This window comes from Ammospiza nelsoni, chromosome 8 (assembly GCF_027579445.1).
Source record: "Ammospiza nelsoni isolate bAmmNel1 chromosome 8, bAmmNel1.pri, whole genome shotgun sequence".
Classification (NCBI taxonomy): domain Eukaryota; kingdom Metazoa; phylum Chordata; class Aves; order Passeriformes; family Passerellidae; genus Ammospiza; species Ammospiza nelsoni.
Window position 1 is genome coordinate 32,941,582 of NC_080640.1, and position 18,131 is coordinate 32,959,712.

Here is an 18,131-nt window from a genome sequence, read left to right on the forward strand (position 1 = left end):
ACTCTTGGGTCATGGGATAAGAGCCGGTTACAGGGATTTAATCACGTTCTGTCCCACCGGTGTCCGGCCGGGACCGGTGTTCAGGAATGCCGGGAACCACCTCCCGTCGGGGACAGGGGGTGACCGGGCCGTCCCGGGGCCCTGCTCGGTGCTGGGGGCAGCGCTGGGGGCAGCGCGGGCGGCAGGCCCGGGAGCGGGGCCGGGGGATCGCGACTGGGACCGCGCTGGGGCTCGGGGCCGCGCCGGGCACCGGGGCAGCGGCGGCCACTCACGGCTGCACTGATTTCCGCGCGTATCGCGATATCACCCTCAGCGCCACCGCCCCGCCGCCGCCATCGCGCCGCTCCTCCCCGGGGGCGGAGCGCTTTGGGCCCCGGCGCGATGGAGGCGCTGCGGCGGCCGGCGCTGCCCGAGGTCGCGGTGCGCTCCCGCCTATTGGCGGCGGCGGCGGCGGGCCCGGGAGGCGAGGCGCTGCTGCGGCGCTGCGCTGAGCTGGCCCTGGTGCGCTTGGCCCCGCTCCTGGCCGCCTGCGTGTGGCAGCGGCAGCCGTTCCGCCTGCGCTACGCGCCGGGCCGCGGTGAGCCGGGAGCGGGCCGGGAGGCGCGGCGGGAGGAGCGCCCGGTGCCGGGGAGACTGGGAGGGGGATCCGGCGGCCGGGAACCGTGAGAGAGTGAGGGGGAACCGGGAGCGTGTGAGGGGAAAGCGGGGGTGTGTGAGGGGGATCTGGAGGTCGTAATCGAGGAACATCTGAAGGGGACCCGGGAGCGTGTGAGGGGGACCCGGCGGCCGGGAACCGAGGGCATGTGAGGGAGAACCGGAATCGTTTGAAGGAACCGGCGGCCGGGAACCGGGAGCTTGTGAGGGGGAATCGGGAGAGTGTGAGGGACACCTGGCGGCCGGAATCGGAATCTTTTGAGGGTAATCCGGCGTCCGGGAACCGGCAGTGTGTGAGGGGGAGCTGGGCGGTGTGAGGAAGACCCGGTGGCCGGGAACCAGGAGCCTGTGAGGGGGACCCGGCGGGTTCGAACCGGGAACGAGTGAGGGAGAACCGAGGCCATGTGAGGGGCACACGGCGCCGAGAATCGGGATCTTTGGAGGAGAGACCGGCGGCCGGGAACCGAGGGCGTGTGAGGGGGACCCGGCGGGCTCGAACTGGGAGCGTGTGAGGGGAGACCCGGCGGCTTCCCCGACTCTCGGTGTCACAGCACGGGTTAACCCAGTGAGGCATCTGGTGCCACCTCCCTGCTGCAGCCGGGCCGTCCCCGAGCACAGGACACAAGATTCTGTCAGCAGGGTCTGGGATATCCGCAGTGAGGGAGACTCCGCAGCCCGTGTGGACAATCTGTTCCCGGGCACGGCGTTGCTGAGCCGCCTCTCCTCTCTGTGCCCCGTGCAGGTGTGCCTGGCTGTGGCAAGGGTGTTGGAACCAGGTGTTGATCCATAAGGTCCCATCTAACCTAAGCCTTTCTATGGGTTTATGAATATTAAAAAAACCCCAGCAGACATGGATTCAGAAGTGTCCCTGAGGGTAGGGAATGCTCAGGGCTGGAGTGTGGCTGTCTGTGTAAGGACACAGGCTTTGTCTAGTACAGGTGAAATAATGAGCAGACACCTTCACCCGAATATGGATGGCTGCTAATGGCAATGAATTAAAATGGAAATAATTTATTTGGTCATTAGCAAAAAATTGTTCAATTATTTTCCCCTACTCCAATACTCTTTAAAGGGCTGGAACACAACACCAAAATGGATTGCAAGTGTGTACTTGGAGCGTCAGCCTCATACTTTGTTACTGTTTGAGGGAAAAGAGTGAAGGAGTTGAGAACGTTGCATTCAGGGCTTTTCTTAGGATCAGGAACCAGCAGAGGTCGCCTGTAGCACCTGAAATGCTGTTTTTTAATGCCTGGGATGTTCTGAGGCACTTAGGATATTTGATTCTCCTGAAGCACTTCTCTAGTTGAAGAGAAACGTGGTGTTATTGTTGTTAAGGAAACAAGATATATTTGATGAAACGTGTTGCAGTTCAGATGGGGATTTTCCAGACTATCAAGGATTTTTCCTAATGTATTTAGAATGACCAAAGTTTATATTTGCTTGGGGATTTCAATTTGGAACAAACGTTGTATAGCCTGAAAAGCAATTTATCAGAAAAATCTTTCTAAGATGTATTTTGAATGCAGTCTCAGGCAGTGCCTGTAATATGGGTGCCTTCAAAGGCACTCTGGTGACCTGGAGGGAGTTTGCTGGCTGTCCCCAGCCCAGTCCCGCTGCAGGGAGTGTTTGTTTCTGCTCTGGCTGTTGCAGGTGACTTTCACTCGGTGTTTGTATGCACAGCTGGTGCAGCAGCAGTTTGTTCCAGACAGACGCAGTGGATACACCCTGCCCGCCCCAGCTCATCCTCAGTACAGAGCCTGCGAGCTGGGCATGAAGCTGGGAATGATTCCTGGGGCATTTTGGCCTTGGCTCATGCATGTGCAGGGAATGGGTCCTTGTCTGGAGGTTGCCTGCTTGTCCAGAGAAATGTGAGCAAAGTCTGTCACACCTTGAGAACCTCTTGTTGTTGCATCTTTTGTCTGCAGGCTCATGGCTTTGAAATGTTGTGCTCCAAGAGCAGCAAAGTGGCTCCTGATGCCAAGAGAAACGTGTTAAGGGGTGCTCTGTGGAGAGATTCCTCAGGAGCTTGAAGGAGAATGATTATTTCAAGGTCTGTGGCTTTTAAACATTGCAGGGAAAATACATAAAATACATTTTAACCCTTGAACTTGTGTGAGGAGATGCAGTGGAGCCAGAGCTTGAATCCTTATCTCTGTGTGAAATGAATTAATGTGTTTAAAGGGAACATGTGCAGTTTGTTCCCCTTTGAAAGGAATTTATTTTGGAAATTTAAAAGGGAAAAGCAAGATGTGGGGATTGATTCATTCATCTAAAGCAAGGGGAGAAATACACTTGAGTGAAGAAAACCCCCATATGTGATTGTGTGAGGTGTAACTGATTTCACTGGTTTCCATTTCATTTCCACCCCTCTAGAATTCAATATTCTTCAAGATCCATACATAACACCATAGACCTATCTGGGCCCATGCAAGTGTAATTTTGATGTGTGTGTGGTTTTTGGGACTTCTGGGGGTTTTGGTGAGGTTTTGTGGTTTGTTTGTTTTGTTTTTTTAAGATGACTTTGACTACTTTTTTGATGTTAATAAATTGGACATAAATTGACTACTTACTTGAAAGTTATAAAGCTGGACAACTTTATTGAGATTCTTAGGTTAATATCCTTTAATATACTTCAAATACAGGAGTCCCCCTTTGCTGTATTGAGTTCAAAGTGTTCATGGACAAGAGGTTTTAGTTGTTTCGTTTCTCTCAGCATTTCTGTGTGACCAACAGTCACCCTTAGGAAGCCTGACTGTGAGGAGGAAGGGGAGGGAGAATTGTTTGGATTCATGGCTGTGACTTGCATTCAACAGGGAGAAATGGAAGGATCAGCCAAGTACCTGGAGCTGTTGCACATGGCAGAAGATCACTTCCAGCAATCTGTTGCAGTGCCAGAAAGGTGAGAGCTACTTGAAATTCATGAGTGTCATATACCCTACAAATCCTGTAAGTGACCTTTGAAATCCTTGTCACAAACACCTGAACCCTTTTCTCCACTGCACATTGAACATGGGAGCTGTGGCCAGGACATACAAGTACTAATTCCTCTGGAATGCTCCACTGGGAGAAGTTCTGGCTTGAGCAACTCCTTTATCTTGGTTTTGTGAAATGCTGAGCTCTTCCAAGTGGTGACTGCAAAGCAATTTTTGCTTGGTTGACTGTAGAAAGTGTAGAAAAGTTTCATTGAAAAGCAGTCCCAGTGAATAATGAAAACAGGGTAATCTGTCTCCTTTGCTCAAGGAGCTGGCTGTGGATTTCTCTGGAAGATCAAATCCAAAAAAGAAATCACTACAGAAATATCTGAGGCTTTGGCAGCCCATAATATCTTGACTGTTATTTTCTTCAGTTTCCAGTCTGTGGTGTTTAGGATCAGGTAAGATTACCTGGCACTGGTGCAGGTTCAAGTGCTGCAAGTTGAGCTGCTTTCTGTCCCTCTGTTGGATTTTGTAGTCTTCACAAATTTTCTCCTTTATTCAAAGAATTCTTCCACTCACTGTTTGATGTCTAATGCACACAGGCCTCAAACTTCTGAGGACTTTCAAATTCAAATGTCCCAGCTTCAGTCCTGGCTTGAGAGACATCAATATGACTTGTGCCTGTGTCAGGCTTAGGCAAGCATAGAAGCTTCATTTCTTTAAAAATCCTTTTATATTTCAGGTCATCTGATGAATCCCAAGTTACCTTTGATGTGGATTCTTTTACAAAAGCCCTGGACAGAATTTTAGGTGAGATTGCTTCTTTCTTTGAAACAAAAGCCAGCACTGATTTCTTTGCTGTTGTACTGACACCAAATCATGTGCAGGGGCAGACTCGGAGGAGCTGGATTCTGATGATGTGGATGAAGAGGAGGAGTTTGGTTTCTCAGCTGAGGATGATGAAGAGCTGGATGCTGGGAATGGAAGGCAGGAGCAGAAGGTGTCTCCTGAGGAGCTCGTGGGCAGTCTCAAGGCGTACATGGAGGAGATGGACCGTGAGCTGGCACAGAGCAACGTTGGGAAAAGTTTCAGCAGCCACAAGAGAGGGGTGAGTGTGCCTTGGGCTCTGATTTGCAGCAGTAATTTCCAAGCAGGAAATGTGCTGCAGGTGGCCATTCTGAGTAATGGGATTGGAACCTTCCCACGTGCAAGCAAAGTGTGCTGGACCTGCACCATCATACGTTTTTTATAAACTGAAACTTACCTAAGCTTGGAATTTGCCCATCTTTTCCAAGGCTTAGTTTTAGTTTGCCCATCTTTTCCCTGTTTTTAGTAGTAGGGCAAGCAGCTGCAGCTTCACTTGTGAGTTCCTGTAGTAGCTTTCTCCCATAGGAAGCTGAGCCAGGACTCAGCAACACTTTGTGTCCTTCTCTTGGAACCTAATTTGGGTAATGGACAGTGGTGATTTCCAGCTGACATGAGCATTTGGTGTCTGAATTCCTGTCTATCAGGACTCAGGAGTGTACTGGACTTTGCTGGCTGCACAATTGTTGTTTCTTTTCTCCTGTGATTTACCCTTTTTTCCCCCTTAAATGTGCTCATGCAATTTGCTAAAGCTTTCTCTTTGTACTGTCTGCAGGCAAGTTCTGTTGGAGCAGCCCCATGTGAGAGTGCTGGCCCTGACTGTGGAGCTGAGGCTGCTGAGCTGGCAGCCCTGGATGTGGACATGAACCTGGTGGCAAACCTGCTCGAGTCCTACAGTGCCCAGGCTGGCCTGGCAGACCCACCTCGAGCATTTTACAGAGCCTGGGGGTGAATTTACCTGAGAGCACAGAGCTCACTGGCAGCTGAGCAAGGCAGGGAGAGCCTTGGCACCAGACATGGCTGCTGGGGAGATGGAGCACAGACACACGAGCAGGATGGGGGAGAAGAGGCCAAAGGTTTGAATTTGGAGTATTCTGTTCATTATGTGTCACTCCAGCAGAGTGAATTCACCTGCAAAAGCTTCTGTTTGCACACTGTCTTGGGTGGAAATGAGATTTTCCCAGTGCTGACACAATTTCAGAAAACTGGAAAAGTATGTAGAATGCATGACTCAAATGATGTTTTCTTGTATTACAACACCTCTCTCCCATTTTTTGATTCAGTGATCCAATTTGCCACGTTTCTAAAATGTCCTTTTACCCATTGCTGAGTGGGTTCAATATGTGGGGAGCAGTTCTTCTTCTGAAAATGCTGCTGCTTTCAGGGGCAGGTGGGGAAATAGCACATTGCAGGATGAGTAATTGGATCAAATGTGTGAATATTGGCCAGAAGTATTTTTGAATTTTATTTCAATAAAATCAGAAATACAACGTGATTACTGATTTTTTTGAAGATATGCATAACTTCCTCAGTTCTTGGAGTAAAAATATTTTTGTAATTGTTCATTTTCTGAATGAATTCCATTACTGCTGAATGTTGATATACAGCTACTGCTGGCATGATGTGAGCCCAGGCTGAGCAGTTTGGGGTTTTTTCAGTGAAACTGTGGCTGGAAGGCATGCAGCATGTTGCTTGCATCTGGAATGAAAAATCTATTTTAAATATGAGAACTTAGGTTTCTATGGGTTAAATTTGATATAAAATAAATAGAAATTCTTGATTCACAGACACCAACAGTGCAGTCCTGCTGGGTCCAAATCAGCTTCTTAATTTCTCTTTATTTCATTTTCATTCAGCAATTAATGAGTTGTCCTGCACTGATGTTGTGTAATTCACTTTGTCAGCAGTTCAGGGAGAGCACTGGCAGGTTGGACAGGGATTAGAGATGGACAGCAAGAGCTGGGAAGTGTGAAGAAGGTTCTGCTAAATTTAAAGCAATTTGGACTGCTGAGAGGTGAGAGACTCAGACAAATCTGTGGTGGAAAAATGGGGTGAACAGAGGTTTTTTAATTGAGACAAGGCTAATGAGCAGTTAGTGGTGGAAAACAGAGGTACTTGAACCTTGGGAAGGGTTGGTGTTTGACCAGGAAAGGTGATTTACTCTGAAAATACATAAAATTCTCTACTGATGAGTAGCTAGATCAAGTTTAGATACTTTAAAACATAATTGAGTTGAAGAACATGATCACATTGAGCTGCTGTGTGGCCTGTGCTATAGAAAAGGTCCAAATAGATGGAGGGACTCCCTTAGTGCATGAGGAGAGCTCCTAAGCTGGGTTCAGAACAAAGCTGCTCTTTTGCAAACACTCCAGCTGCTGTTGCTGCTTGGATAATCTGACTTTTCCATCAGTGGGGCTGGGATTTCTCTGGGGCTCTGCTCATGCCAACTCTTTCCATTTGTTCAGCAGCTTCCCAGGGGAGCCCTGCAAGGCTCTGGGAGTGCTCCCAGGAGAGTTTGCCATGGCAGAAGAAGCATTTCCATGCTGCCTCTTCCACTGCTTTGAGGTAACACACCAGGCATCTCCACTTTTAATTCTGAGAGTGTTTTTAGTGAAGGAAGCCTGATGGAATTAATTAGGGAAGACAAGAGGTGTGTGGTTCCCTTTCAATGGATTTCTGTCCAAGTGTATTCTGGAGTTGTTTAACTGGTTAATTTTCCCTTATTGTCTGTGTTTCAACTGGGGGAATCCCCATTCACCTGCAATGCTGAGGGGATCAATGGAAAGGAACCCTGCCTTGGCCATTATTTCAGGGCTATCAATGGATGGGGAATCCCCATTTTCTTGCTGAAATAGATCAGGGAACACCCTTTGTGATGGGATTTTATAGGTTTGAAATGAGAGCAAACCTTCAGTTTTCATCATCTTTAAGTTTAAATTGACAAGGAATCTCTGTTGTGCCTTATTTTTAGGGTTGAAATTGGTAGAAACCCCCACTGATTCCTTTGAGGCATTTATAACGTGGGGCCAAAAAAAGGCTGGAAAAAAAGAGGCAAAAATGGCCAGCAAAAAAAAAATAAAGGTGCAAAAAATGTGGTAGAAAATGCGTGGAAAAGACGGTCTCAAAAACAGGTGACAAAAAAAGGGCAGAAAAAAAAAATGGAGGGGAAAAAACGGGCAAAAATTGGGGAAAATAAGCAGCAAAAAACGGGGGGAATGCAGAAAACAGGAAAAAAGGCAGCAAAAATGGGGGGGGGGAATGGGCAGCAGGAAAAGAGGGAAAGAGTGCAAAATTAGAGACATCATAATTGTGAAAACGTGGTGTTTAAGAAGCAGGAAAGCTCTAGAAAGGTGATGAGAAAAGGGTGCAAAACATGCGAGGAAAAAGAATGGGAAATATTAGGGGAAAAGAGCAGGACCCCCAGAGACACCCCCAGAGCTCAGACCCCCCTCCCCAATGCCACAGACACCCCCAGGTACCCCCAAGAGAGCCCCTGCAAACCCCACAGACCCCTGGGCCTGGGTTCCTGCAGGAACACTGGGGAACAACTGGGCTCCTTGCAGCGGGATGGAAACAACGGCCAGGGCTGGCAATGTGTGCCCACTGTGCTGCCAGGCTGGCAATCAGCTGGGTGGGGCCGTGCCATGGCAAAGGCTCCTGAACAGCTGCCAGGTTTGTGGGCTGCAGCTGGAGCTGAGAAGCAAAGGGATTAGTCCAGGCAGGAGAACATCCCATCGTGGGGCGCTGCTGCAAAGTGGGCATGTTTGGAACAGAGCCTCTCCTTCAGCAGGCCAACGCTGCCAGATGGAAATTGCCAAGGGCACGAGGCTGGCAAGTGAAGAGCAGAGCTGCTGTGAAGGGAAAGCTCAGTTCATTCAGAGAGATCACACAGGTCACTTGAGTGCAGGTAGGAAACAGAAAATGAGAGATTTCCAGGAAAGCCTTTGTACTTTGGTGGGGACAAGGAGTTGTGATACCCAATGGCTGCAGGGAGGGTGATCCAAATTAGTTCTGAGCAGATTTTATTTTTGTTTTAATTGGTGAGGGTCATTAACCTTAGCTGCAGTTTTAAGGCCAAACAGTTTTGGAATCTATTCTAGTTTAATCTAGCTGTCCTCCATGCTGCATACTCACAGCAGCCATATTGAACTGTCATATGATGTGTGAATTTGCTTGTGTCCCTATCCCAAATGTCATCCTTCCTGGGTTTTCAGCTTCTTTTTAACATGCTAGTAAATCTTCTGCATCCCTCTGCAATATTTCCATGGGGAAAACCACTGAAGAGCACAAGCTAAAGGATGCTACCTCCAGCTGAGCACAGGGAGCAGTGGGAAAGGATGTTCTATCAGCATTTTCTGTCCCTGTGCTGATACTTTTCTCCCAGGGAGGGAGCTGGGAAATCCCTTTTTCTGCTTCTGTGCTCTCCCTGGTGTTTGTCACAGCTGATGCCAATCCCATTTTCCCACTGTAACGATGATTCTGGACATCTCTGAGTGTACCTGCTGGCCTTGGAAATGCCACTGATGGTTATTGAGGAGAAGGCAAGTCCCACCATTTCTGTGTGGGAACAGAAACGTGTGGCTATCCCTCAGTGCAGCTCTTTTAGTGAGCGGTCGGTGGCCATTCCTGGTGCAGTTCTGTTACCATTTTTTCTTATACCATTCTATTTTATTCCCCTCACACTTCCCGCCCTTTCCCATTCCTCACTTGTTAACCTGCACTGCCCCAATGGTCCCTGGGTGCAGCTCCTTTAGAGAGCAGGGCCCGTCCCAACAGGCGGCTGCTGCAGCCAGGGCAGGGGCAGGGCAGGGCACATCACAACACTGGTGGTGCTCAGAGAGTGTTGGCTTTTGCAGTGCAGGCAGATCAAATGAATCCCAACTGTCAGAGATTTCCACCATGTGCTACTTCTCCCCTTTTTTCCTGGATGGATTTGACAGCTCTTCCTTTCCTCGCACGGAGCTGGAAAGCAAAATGCCCACCTGCCCCATGGCCATCCCCACCACCTTGTCCCTCTTTGCCTCCCCGTTACTTGGAGCTGCTTTCTCCCTCCTCCTCGTGTCCCTGCCAGCTCCAGCAAAGCCATTTCCCCCACTGGCACCAGCTGCCTCCTGTCCCTCGCTCCCATTTTGCCCACTCTGAACTCCTGGAGCCGCCTGCCCGCGGAGCCGCAGCCGCCGTGGGGCCGGGCAATGGTGCAGGGAATGCTGGCAGGGATTCTGGGGCTGGGCTGGGCCAGGCCAGGTGCCCGGGGCCAGCAAAAGCGCTCTGAGCCTCTGCTCCTGCCCCTGGGCAGGCAACAGAACACAGCAGGAAAGGCTCGGGGCTCTCAAGAGAGGCAGCCAGAGATTTCTCACCCATCATGGGCAGAAGAGGCCCAGAGTGGGGAAATTAAATTTCATTGAATTTATTATCAATCAGAACAAGGAAATGAGATGTTCCCTAAATCCCAAAAATGACCTTCTCCACACTGTTCTCTCCTTCCTGGGCTTCGCTTTGTCCCCTGGTCCCCCCTCCCTCCTCCCCACGCAGTGGCACAGAAGGATGAGGGGGGTTACAGTCACATCATGTCACTGCTTCTCCCTCCAAGAGACAAAGCCGTATCCTGCTCCAGCCTGGAATTCCTCCCACAGAACGACAGTCAGATCCTTTACAGCAGACACACAGATAAAGAGACAACAGACTATTCTCCACAGTCAGGTGCTTGGTGCCAAAAGTGGGATTCCTGCTCAGCACATGTCAGCGGTTCTTCCTCCTCTTCCAAAGACAGTTCAAAACTGTCCCATTCCGGCCAGTTGGTGATGATTTCCAAGAGCCCAGGCCGATTTGGATTCCCCACTGGAGCTTGTTGTGTCATGAGGACAATGCACTCCCTGCAGGCAGCATCTGTGGCAGTGTGGATTGCAGAGACTTTTCCTTTGCAGCCCCAGCCCAGCGCTGGCACTGGGGATGAAGAGGCACTGAGGTGACCCTGAGAGGAAGTGCAAGGCACAGGGCGCAGCTGAGGAAGGACAGCGCTGTGCTGGGCTCAGAGGTGAAGCTGGCACTGCCCAGCGTGGAGAAGGTCCTTTGTGCAGCCCCTGTTACAGGGGAGCTTGGGCCTTGCTGCAGACATACGGCCGCCGATGTGAGCAGTTCCCACTCTTGAATCTCCTGTCAGCCAGGTACACACAGTCGGAATTCCCGAGGACAGGAACCCTGCAGGGAGGAGCAGAGGCAGCGCTGGCTGCCAGGGGAAGCCCTTGTGCCCCTGTGCCCCCAGGCCCTGCCCGGCTCCCCGGCACTCACCGGGAGCTGTAGCTGCTGCCGTCCCCCCAGTGCAGGCGCTCGCCCCGTCTGCGCAGCCCGAGCCAGAAATCGCCGTTCCCGCGGAGGCGGAAGAGCAAATCCTGCCCAGGAGAGAGGAGTGGGAGCTGCCCCGGCCCCTCGGGGGGACACGTGCCCGGGGCTGCCCCCGCACGCCGGGGCTCCTTCCCTGCAAGGCCCCGGCCCAGGGCTGCAGCCCCGGCCCTGCGAGCACCGAGCCCGGCCCAGGAGCGCCCCCAGGCTGCCCTCAGCCACCCCACAGCGCCCGCAGCCCCTCACTCACCATGGCCTCCTCATCCTGGGCAATGGCCAGGGAGGCATTGAGCTCGGAGCACCGTTCCTGACCCTGATCCCACGTGCTGTAATCCCGTGAGAAGCCGTAGCAGACCCCCTTGTGCCCAACCCACTCAAAAGGACAGCACTGCAAAGTTGCAGGTGTGACAGGAACCTGTCGTGCTGCAGAGGGAAGAGGAGAAGCTCTGAGGATTCCCCTGTGCAGGGAGCAGGGAGCCCACTCTGCCCCGAGGGGCTGGGCCCAGGCTGCTGCCCCTCCCTTACCTGCCAGCACAGCCAAGGCCGCCCCCAAAGGCAGCACCAGCACCAGGAGCAGCAGAATCAGCACCGCCGTGCCCACGGGATGGCACCTGAACCGTTCACCTGGAGCAGGAAAGAGCTGCTGGCTGCCAGAAGCAGAGCCGGCCCTGCAATCTGCTCAGCCCACGGCCAGGGAGCAGAGCAGGGAGCCCTGAGGCAGTGTGGGCCTCCCTCAGCTGGCAGCCAGAGAGCCAAGAGCCTGGCCACAGGCAGGGACACAGCTGTGGGCACAGGCAGGGACACAGCTGTGGGCACAGGCTGCAGCAGGAGAACTGCACAGCCTTGGGGGCAGCTGGGGCTCTTGCTTCCAGCCACGGATGGGGCCCAGCAGAGCACGAGGCCTCTTCCAGACATCGGGAAACAGCCACACACCTGCCAGCCCTGGCCTTGGGAGGGGACACGGGCCCCTGCCTAGAGGGCACAGGGGTGGCCCTGTACTCACCCAGGTGTCTTATGAGGTTCATTTTGTGTTCATTGCCCGTTGCTGCTGTGCCCTGGGGAGCCAGGGGCTCCCTCACACTCCCATTTTTGGTGCAGAATCCATTCTCCACATCTGCACTCACTGCACACTCACAAGTGGCATCCCCCTGCTTATGCCAAGAGGCTTCTTCGGCCCCAGGCAAGTGTGGAACTGCGACTGCTGGTCCCTCCTGGGGATGCAGGAGATTCATCATGAGTGCTGGCAGATCCTTTGGGAGCTCGGCCTCGGGAACAGCTTTGCAGCCGCGCTGATGGCACCCTGAAAGGGACACGGTGAGAGGTCGCTGCTGGTGCCGGCCGTGCGGGGGCTCAGGAGGGCGGTGGCAGCTGTGGCTGCGCTGTCGCCGCTGCCCAGAGGTGCGGCAGCAGGTGCGGAGACAAGCGCAGCCTCCGGGAGCTCTGCGGTGGCCGCAGCCGCGGCCCCTGTGGCTCTGCAGCCGCTGCAGCCCAGCTCCGTGCCGGGCCGGGCGCTGAGAGCACCTGCGAGCTGCCGGCTGCTGCTGGCCCGGGGCAGCTGCGGCTCGGAGTCCGCCTGCCGAGGGGCGAGAAGCAGCAGCCCCGGGCTGCTCACCATTGTGCCCCGCATGATTCCCTGCCCCGGCGCCTCGGAGCCCGGGCACACCGAGCGCCGGCACGGCCGCTGCGGCTCCCTGCCTGTGGGAAAAATGACGCTGTAACTTTGCCTGTTGCTTTTATGTATGAGCCTATGCATCTTGTGCGTGATTGTAACTCTTTAGATATAGTATCAGTTATAACTCTTTTTAGGTGGATGCTAGTATAATATAATACATCAGCTTAATTATGTTCTGTATTGCTCATAGAAACAGTAGTGCAATTAATTTAATACCTATGTATACTTATGGAAATAACACTGTGAAGAATGTACTGTGTTACAGTCCTTAGCAAAACATCATCATTTTAAGACCATCCTCTGACCGACCCATCCAATTGTTATAAATTGTAAGATGATTGGCTCTCGCAATTAAAAGATAACTATTGTATGAAAATAAGAAGAGCTTTAATGGTGTATAGTTATGTTATTGTAGTTTAGATGTCCTCTGCTCTCCCCCCAGTTCCCTTTCCCCCCTGTATTGCTGCCATCAGACAGCCTGGGGTGTCTAGGACAGATAGAGAGGAGGCTGCACATGTGCCCCTGGCATGGGGCAGCTGGGAATGGAAAAGCTTGGTGCTTAGGGGGTGGGCATGGCAACACCTGACCCCCAGTCCAGTTACAAGAAAGCAGTCTGCAGTGATAAATGGCAAAGAGCTGACAGACAGACTTTGGGAGGGTCCAGGGCTGGCTGATGCAACCCCCAGGGGTATAAAGCACTGAGCGTCTCTCTTGAAGATGAACTGGCCACGTGGTATCCACGAGGGGGAGTTCCCAGCGCTGCAGCTTGCTCCTTATGTAGTCCTTGGTTGCATTTTTGTTAAGGTTTAATAAACCTTTTTAAATTTTCAAAGTTAGCAGTAGTTTCTCACGCAAGTGATAAGATAACAGGGACACAAAGCAGAGCACCGAAGGACAATCATAGAATACCATGTTAAAATTAAGGACTACAGCTAAAATCTTATCAGAGGATCTGAAACAGCAGGATGGAGGCATCAGAAGAAATAAAATATATTGACCTGACACCCGGAATGTCACACAGACCAGCCGGAGTGCGAAGAAGTCAGAAAAAGGAGTTCCAGAAACATCAGAAACTTCAAAAGAACGGCTGCATAATGCATGAAAGACATGAACATGCATGTGTTTTAGCGAGGTAACACCATAATTATAACATTGTATATCTCGGTGTGTTCTTTAGCTGTTTGCTAGAAGCACCCAGTGCTGGAAATATTGTCCTTTTTTATCCGATTACTATAATTATTATTATTAAACTTTCAAAAACACTTAGCAGTGTTGTCTGTTTTCCACACCAGTGAAAGGGGGAAGCCGGCACCAGGAACTCGGCAGAATCCCCCGGCCCTCACCGCGGCCCCCTCCGCCCGCAGCGAGCCCCGAGCTGGGGCAGCACCGACCGCGGGTCCCACCTGGGCTGGAGCCGTCTCCGAGCTCCGCCGCCGCCGCCTCGCCGGGCTCCGGACGCCGCCGCCGCTCCGGGATGTCACGAACGGGCTGCTTTTAGTGCGGTGCGGGCCGGGGAAACGGAGCGGCTGCCGGTGCCCCAGACAGAATTAACAGCTGTTCGCGAGCTTTCGGCCGGTTTGGCCAATCAGCGGCGGGAGCGCAGCCAATCGCGGCTCGGGAGCGCTGCTCGCATCCGCTGCTCGGGGCGGTGCCGCCCCTTTCTTACACCCCGACCCCGCCCCGGCCCCGGCCCCTCCCCTCAGCGCTCCCCGCCACCTTCTCGGCATCGGTTCCGTCACCGTTCCGGCGCCTCCCGTCGCTGCCGGCCCGGATTGCGGGATGTGAACCCGAGTCCCTTTGGCCCGGCTGAGCGCAGTGCAAACCCCCTGCGGTGGCGGCAGGCGCGGGGCTGCCCCGCCTCACCCCGAGCCCCGGGCGGGTCCCAGCTCGGCTCTCCCCGCTCGGCTTCTCCCTCGCTGCCGCCGGCGCTTTCCCCGCTCCCGGGGCTCGGCTTTGCCCGGCGGCTCCGCTTGGCCCCGGGCGAACTCACTCCCCCCGTGGCTCCCCAGCCCTGCGGCGGGGCGAACCCCCGGCATTTGCCGAAGGGCTCTGACTGCCCCTGGGCACTGAAGCCTCACGGAACGTGTCCTAGAATGCCGTAAACATGTGCTGAAATGCTTTTCTGAAGTTCGTCTTGTGTTTTTCGCGAGCTCTGATTTCTCTGAGAATTGTTACTGGAAAGATTCAAAGTGCCAATCACTTGGGTTTTTTAAATTTTAGAATTTTAATAGTAATAAAATGTTTATAAAAATAGTAATACAATTAGAGTAGTAACAATTTTGACAAATCGAGTTAGGACAATATGAGACAATAAAAACAAAGAGTTACGGACGACCGGGTACTTTTTCTGGTCATCACGAGCCCAAAAAGGACACCCGTTAACAAAGGATTAACCCTTAAGGACAATAGCCTGTTACATATTCATACACTTCATACATGATGCATAAATTCCATTCAAACGCAGGATTCCGTCTGGTCGTTGTCAACTTCTTCCTTCTAATCCTAACAGCGCCTCCAAGGCAGGAAGAAGTTCGTTTCTTCTGATAAGAAGGCAATAAATTCCCTTTCTCTGTAAGGTTTAAGTGTCCTGTGGCTGCTATCTCGCTGCGAGTCCTTTCTGTTAAACAAAGCATCTTATATAGCATAGTTTCTATTTTAACAATTTTTATAACCTAAAACTATATTTAACACAGTACTTAAGAGAATTAATGCAGCATTACTTTCTAACACAACACATATAATATTCATTTTAATATTTGCGAAAAGCCAATCATAAATTACATGCATTTTTCACAATCTCCACTCTTGTTCTTTGTAAATCATTTGGCTTGAGCAATATTTCTTATCTATATGCATCTTCTGGACTATGCTGGCAAAATAAAAGAGGGGATTACACAAGGAAGAAATATAAAAACAGTTGTAACGCATAAAATGAAAGATCTTAATTTCTTCTAATACATTACCCCACCAGCTAGGTTTTAACATTATTTTCTAATTTTTTTTTTGACTGGTACTTGGGTTATTATATGCACATATATTTTTTTCTTGATTTTTTTTTGCTTTTGCTAGAATGACTTTTCTGTGGTCATCAATTTTCAACAATTTGATATATTGAACTTTTCACAAACACCTCCTTCTTTGGCCCATAAGTAGTCCAAAGCCAGCCTATTCTGATACACCACAGTTTTTGATTGGCTTAGCTGACTTGATATTAACTCTAATGCTTGGGCAGCCTTATTTGCTATCATTTATGTAACTGCTTGGAGTCTTGTAATACAATTCAACAGATAATTTGGGGTCAATACAGAGTTAAATTGCTGTGCTGGTTTTACCTTTTCATGTATTTTTTGTTTTTTAACTACATCTTGAGCTGTATCTTCAAGATTAAATTTAAAACAAATCCATCTCTCTCCTTTTGGACATTCAGTTCTAAATCTATTACCACTTTTTCTTAAGTTTCTTGTAATCCAATAATTTTCTCCATTTTGCCTACAAGTTCTTAATTTGGATGGGTTATAACAGTGGCTGTTGACATGGGTGTGGGTGATAAAAGAGGAACTTTGGTTTCTTTCCATGTGATGCTTTCTGTAGCATTTGTGACACAATCTTGCTGGTATCCCGAAAGGGAAAAGACAACAAATGAGTGCCAGAAACAGGAATAACAGAGGTCCAGTGTGGCTGATACTCCCACCTCCCATGCCTGTGAGGTTCCAACCCACAGCAGGTGTATTTGATCTTCTTGGTGGCGAAATACAGAGGCCAATCTGGTCTTACCCTCTATTTTCTTGTCACTTCCTCTTAACTAATTTCCAGGCAAATTGTTTTTGACACTCTTTAACTGTGGTCTCTTACTGTTCTTCAGGTATCTCTTATTCAGCAGGCACTAATAATTCTCATCTGCAAAACAAAGTTATTACTTTAACACTTCTTGCAATAAGAGCATAAATTTTGTGGACCACAATATTAATTACTCTCACAATTTAAGCATTTACTTATAACCCAGCTAGCATGTCCAGTATTGGAATGAATCAAATAAAGTTTATTAATGGAAATGGTAATTCCCCTTCTCCCCTGTAAAATTCTTAGGCTAAGGTTAGAATACAAAACCAGTTCTGATCCTTCTATTTGAAGTATTCTTCTCTTAAGGAGATGTTTTATTCAGGCAGTGCTCAAAACCAGTGATATAAACGTTATCTCATTTCTTAATTCGGTGTTATTCTTTGTAGATTTCTTGGATCATTGGGGTTTTCCCAGACTATTACCACTCAGTCCCCATTGGGAAGTCAGTTCGGTATCACTCAGTTTAAATGTGATAGTCCACTCCTCAAGTTTCTTCACAAGTCCTTTGATTCTGCTGGCATGAATCCACCCTCTTTCCGTGATTCTGATCATTGCTTCAGTAGTACCTGGAAAGGACTTCTTAATTGCATCATAATAAAAGAATGATAATACTGCATTAAATTTTACTATTCGTTTTTCTTCTGAGCTTTCTGGGTTTAGCTAAAAGCTTTCTCAGCAGCTTCTTCTTCTTTTATCCAGCTGTGCTAATAGCTGCAGAGGCAAATTCTTCTTTCTGTGAGCTACAGTTAGTTAAATAAGAAAAGCTAGACCAATTTTAGCACGGGATGTATCACATCTATTGCTTTTTACATTTTGGGTAGTATTTAATTGTTTAAGCCTTACAAACCCATTCTTCAGGAAAAAAAAACAACTTTCTCTTTTACAGCAAACAAAACACACAAAAGGAAAAAAAGCTAATAAACTTTTTACTTCGGAAAAACAAACCTCTTTGTGAGGTCTGAAGAGTCATCAATCTCTGCTTTGATTTTATCATTTAGTGCTGCCCAGCCGTAACCCACCAGCGCGCTCAGACACAAGTACTGGCGGTGTCACAAGAGCAGACAGGGCAATCATCAGCGAGCGACAAGCAGATGCTCTCAGCAAAACCCTCAGTCGATTCCACAGTGACCCAGACCTCCTCCCACCAGGGGCACAGTGTGCATTGGCAGCTTCAAAACTAGTATGCTTTTTAGATGAAAGTCATGCGGAGATACCAACGGGTATCCGTGGGGACTCATATAAGAAACAAGATTTCTTGTTAATCGGACAAGATAAGTGCAGTATTCTTGGACACATTGTTTATCCAACAGTTGTCTCAGCGGACAAAAATACAGAATTAACAGTTTTGGCAAGAGTGCTTCGTCCACCATTGACTGTACCAGAAAATACTGTGGTTGCGAGAGCTTTCGCATTGCCGCCACACGCAGTTGGAGAGGTCATGTCAATCTTCGACGAAGAAGGTTTCCCTATGAAAGAACATGTTGAAGTACATACAACATGGGTGAAGCACATAGGTCGAGACCGACCCACGCTCACATGCCAATTGACATGTGGGGACAGGACAATAGTGATCAGAGGTATGCTCGACACAGGGGCGGATGTAACGGTAATATCGTACATCTTTTGGCCACGCAGTTGGAGCTTGATCACGCCATTGGGTTCTCTCTCAGGCATAGGGGGAGCATCTCTGTTTCTGCAAAGTGAGAATTCTGTCGTTGTCACGGGACCAGGAGACAAGACGGCGATCATTCGTCCTTTTGTCGTCCAAAAGCCGATCACAGTCTGGGGTCGGGACCTTTTGGCACAATGGGGCGCGAAGATCGAAGTGGATTTTTAATAGGGGTCAC

General features: G+C 50.0%; 1 pseudogene; it reads left to right on the forward strand.

Moving 5' to 3' along the window:
- The first annotated feature begins 381 nt into the window (after positions 1-381).
- On the forward strand, positions 382-5,877 carry LOC132076536 (protein ecdysoneless homolog; annotated as a pseudogene).
- Positions 5,878-18,131: the final 12,254 nt, after the last annotated feature.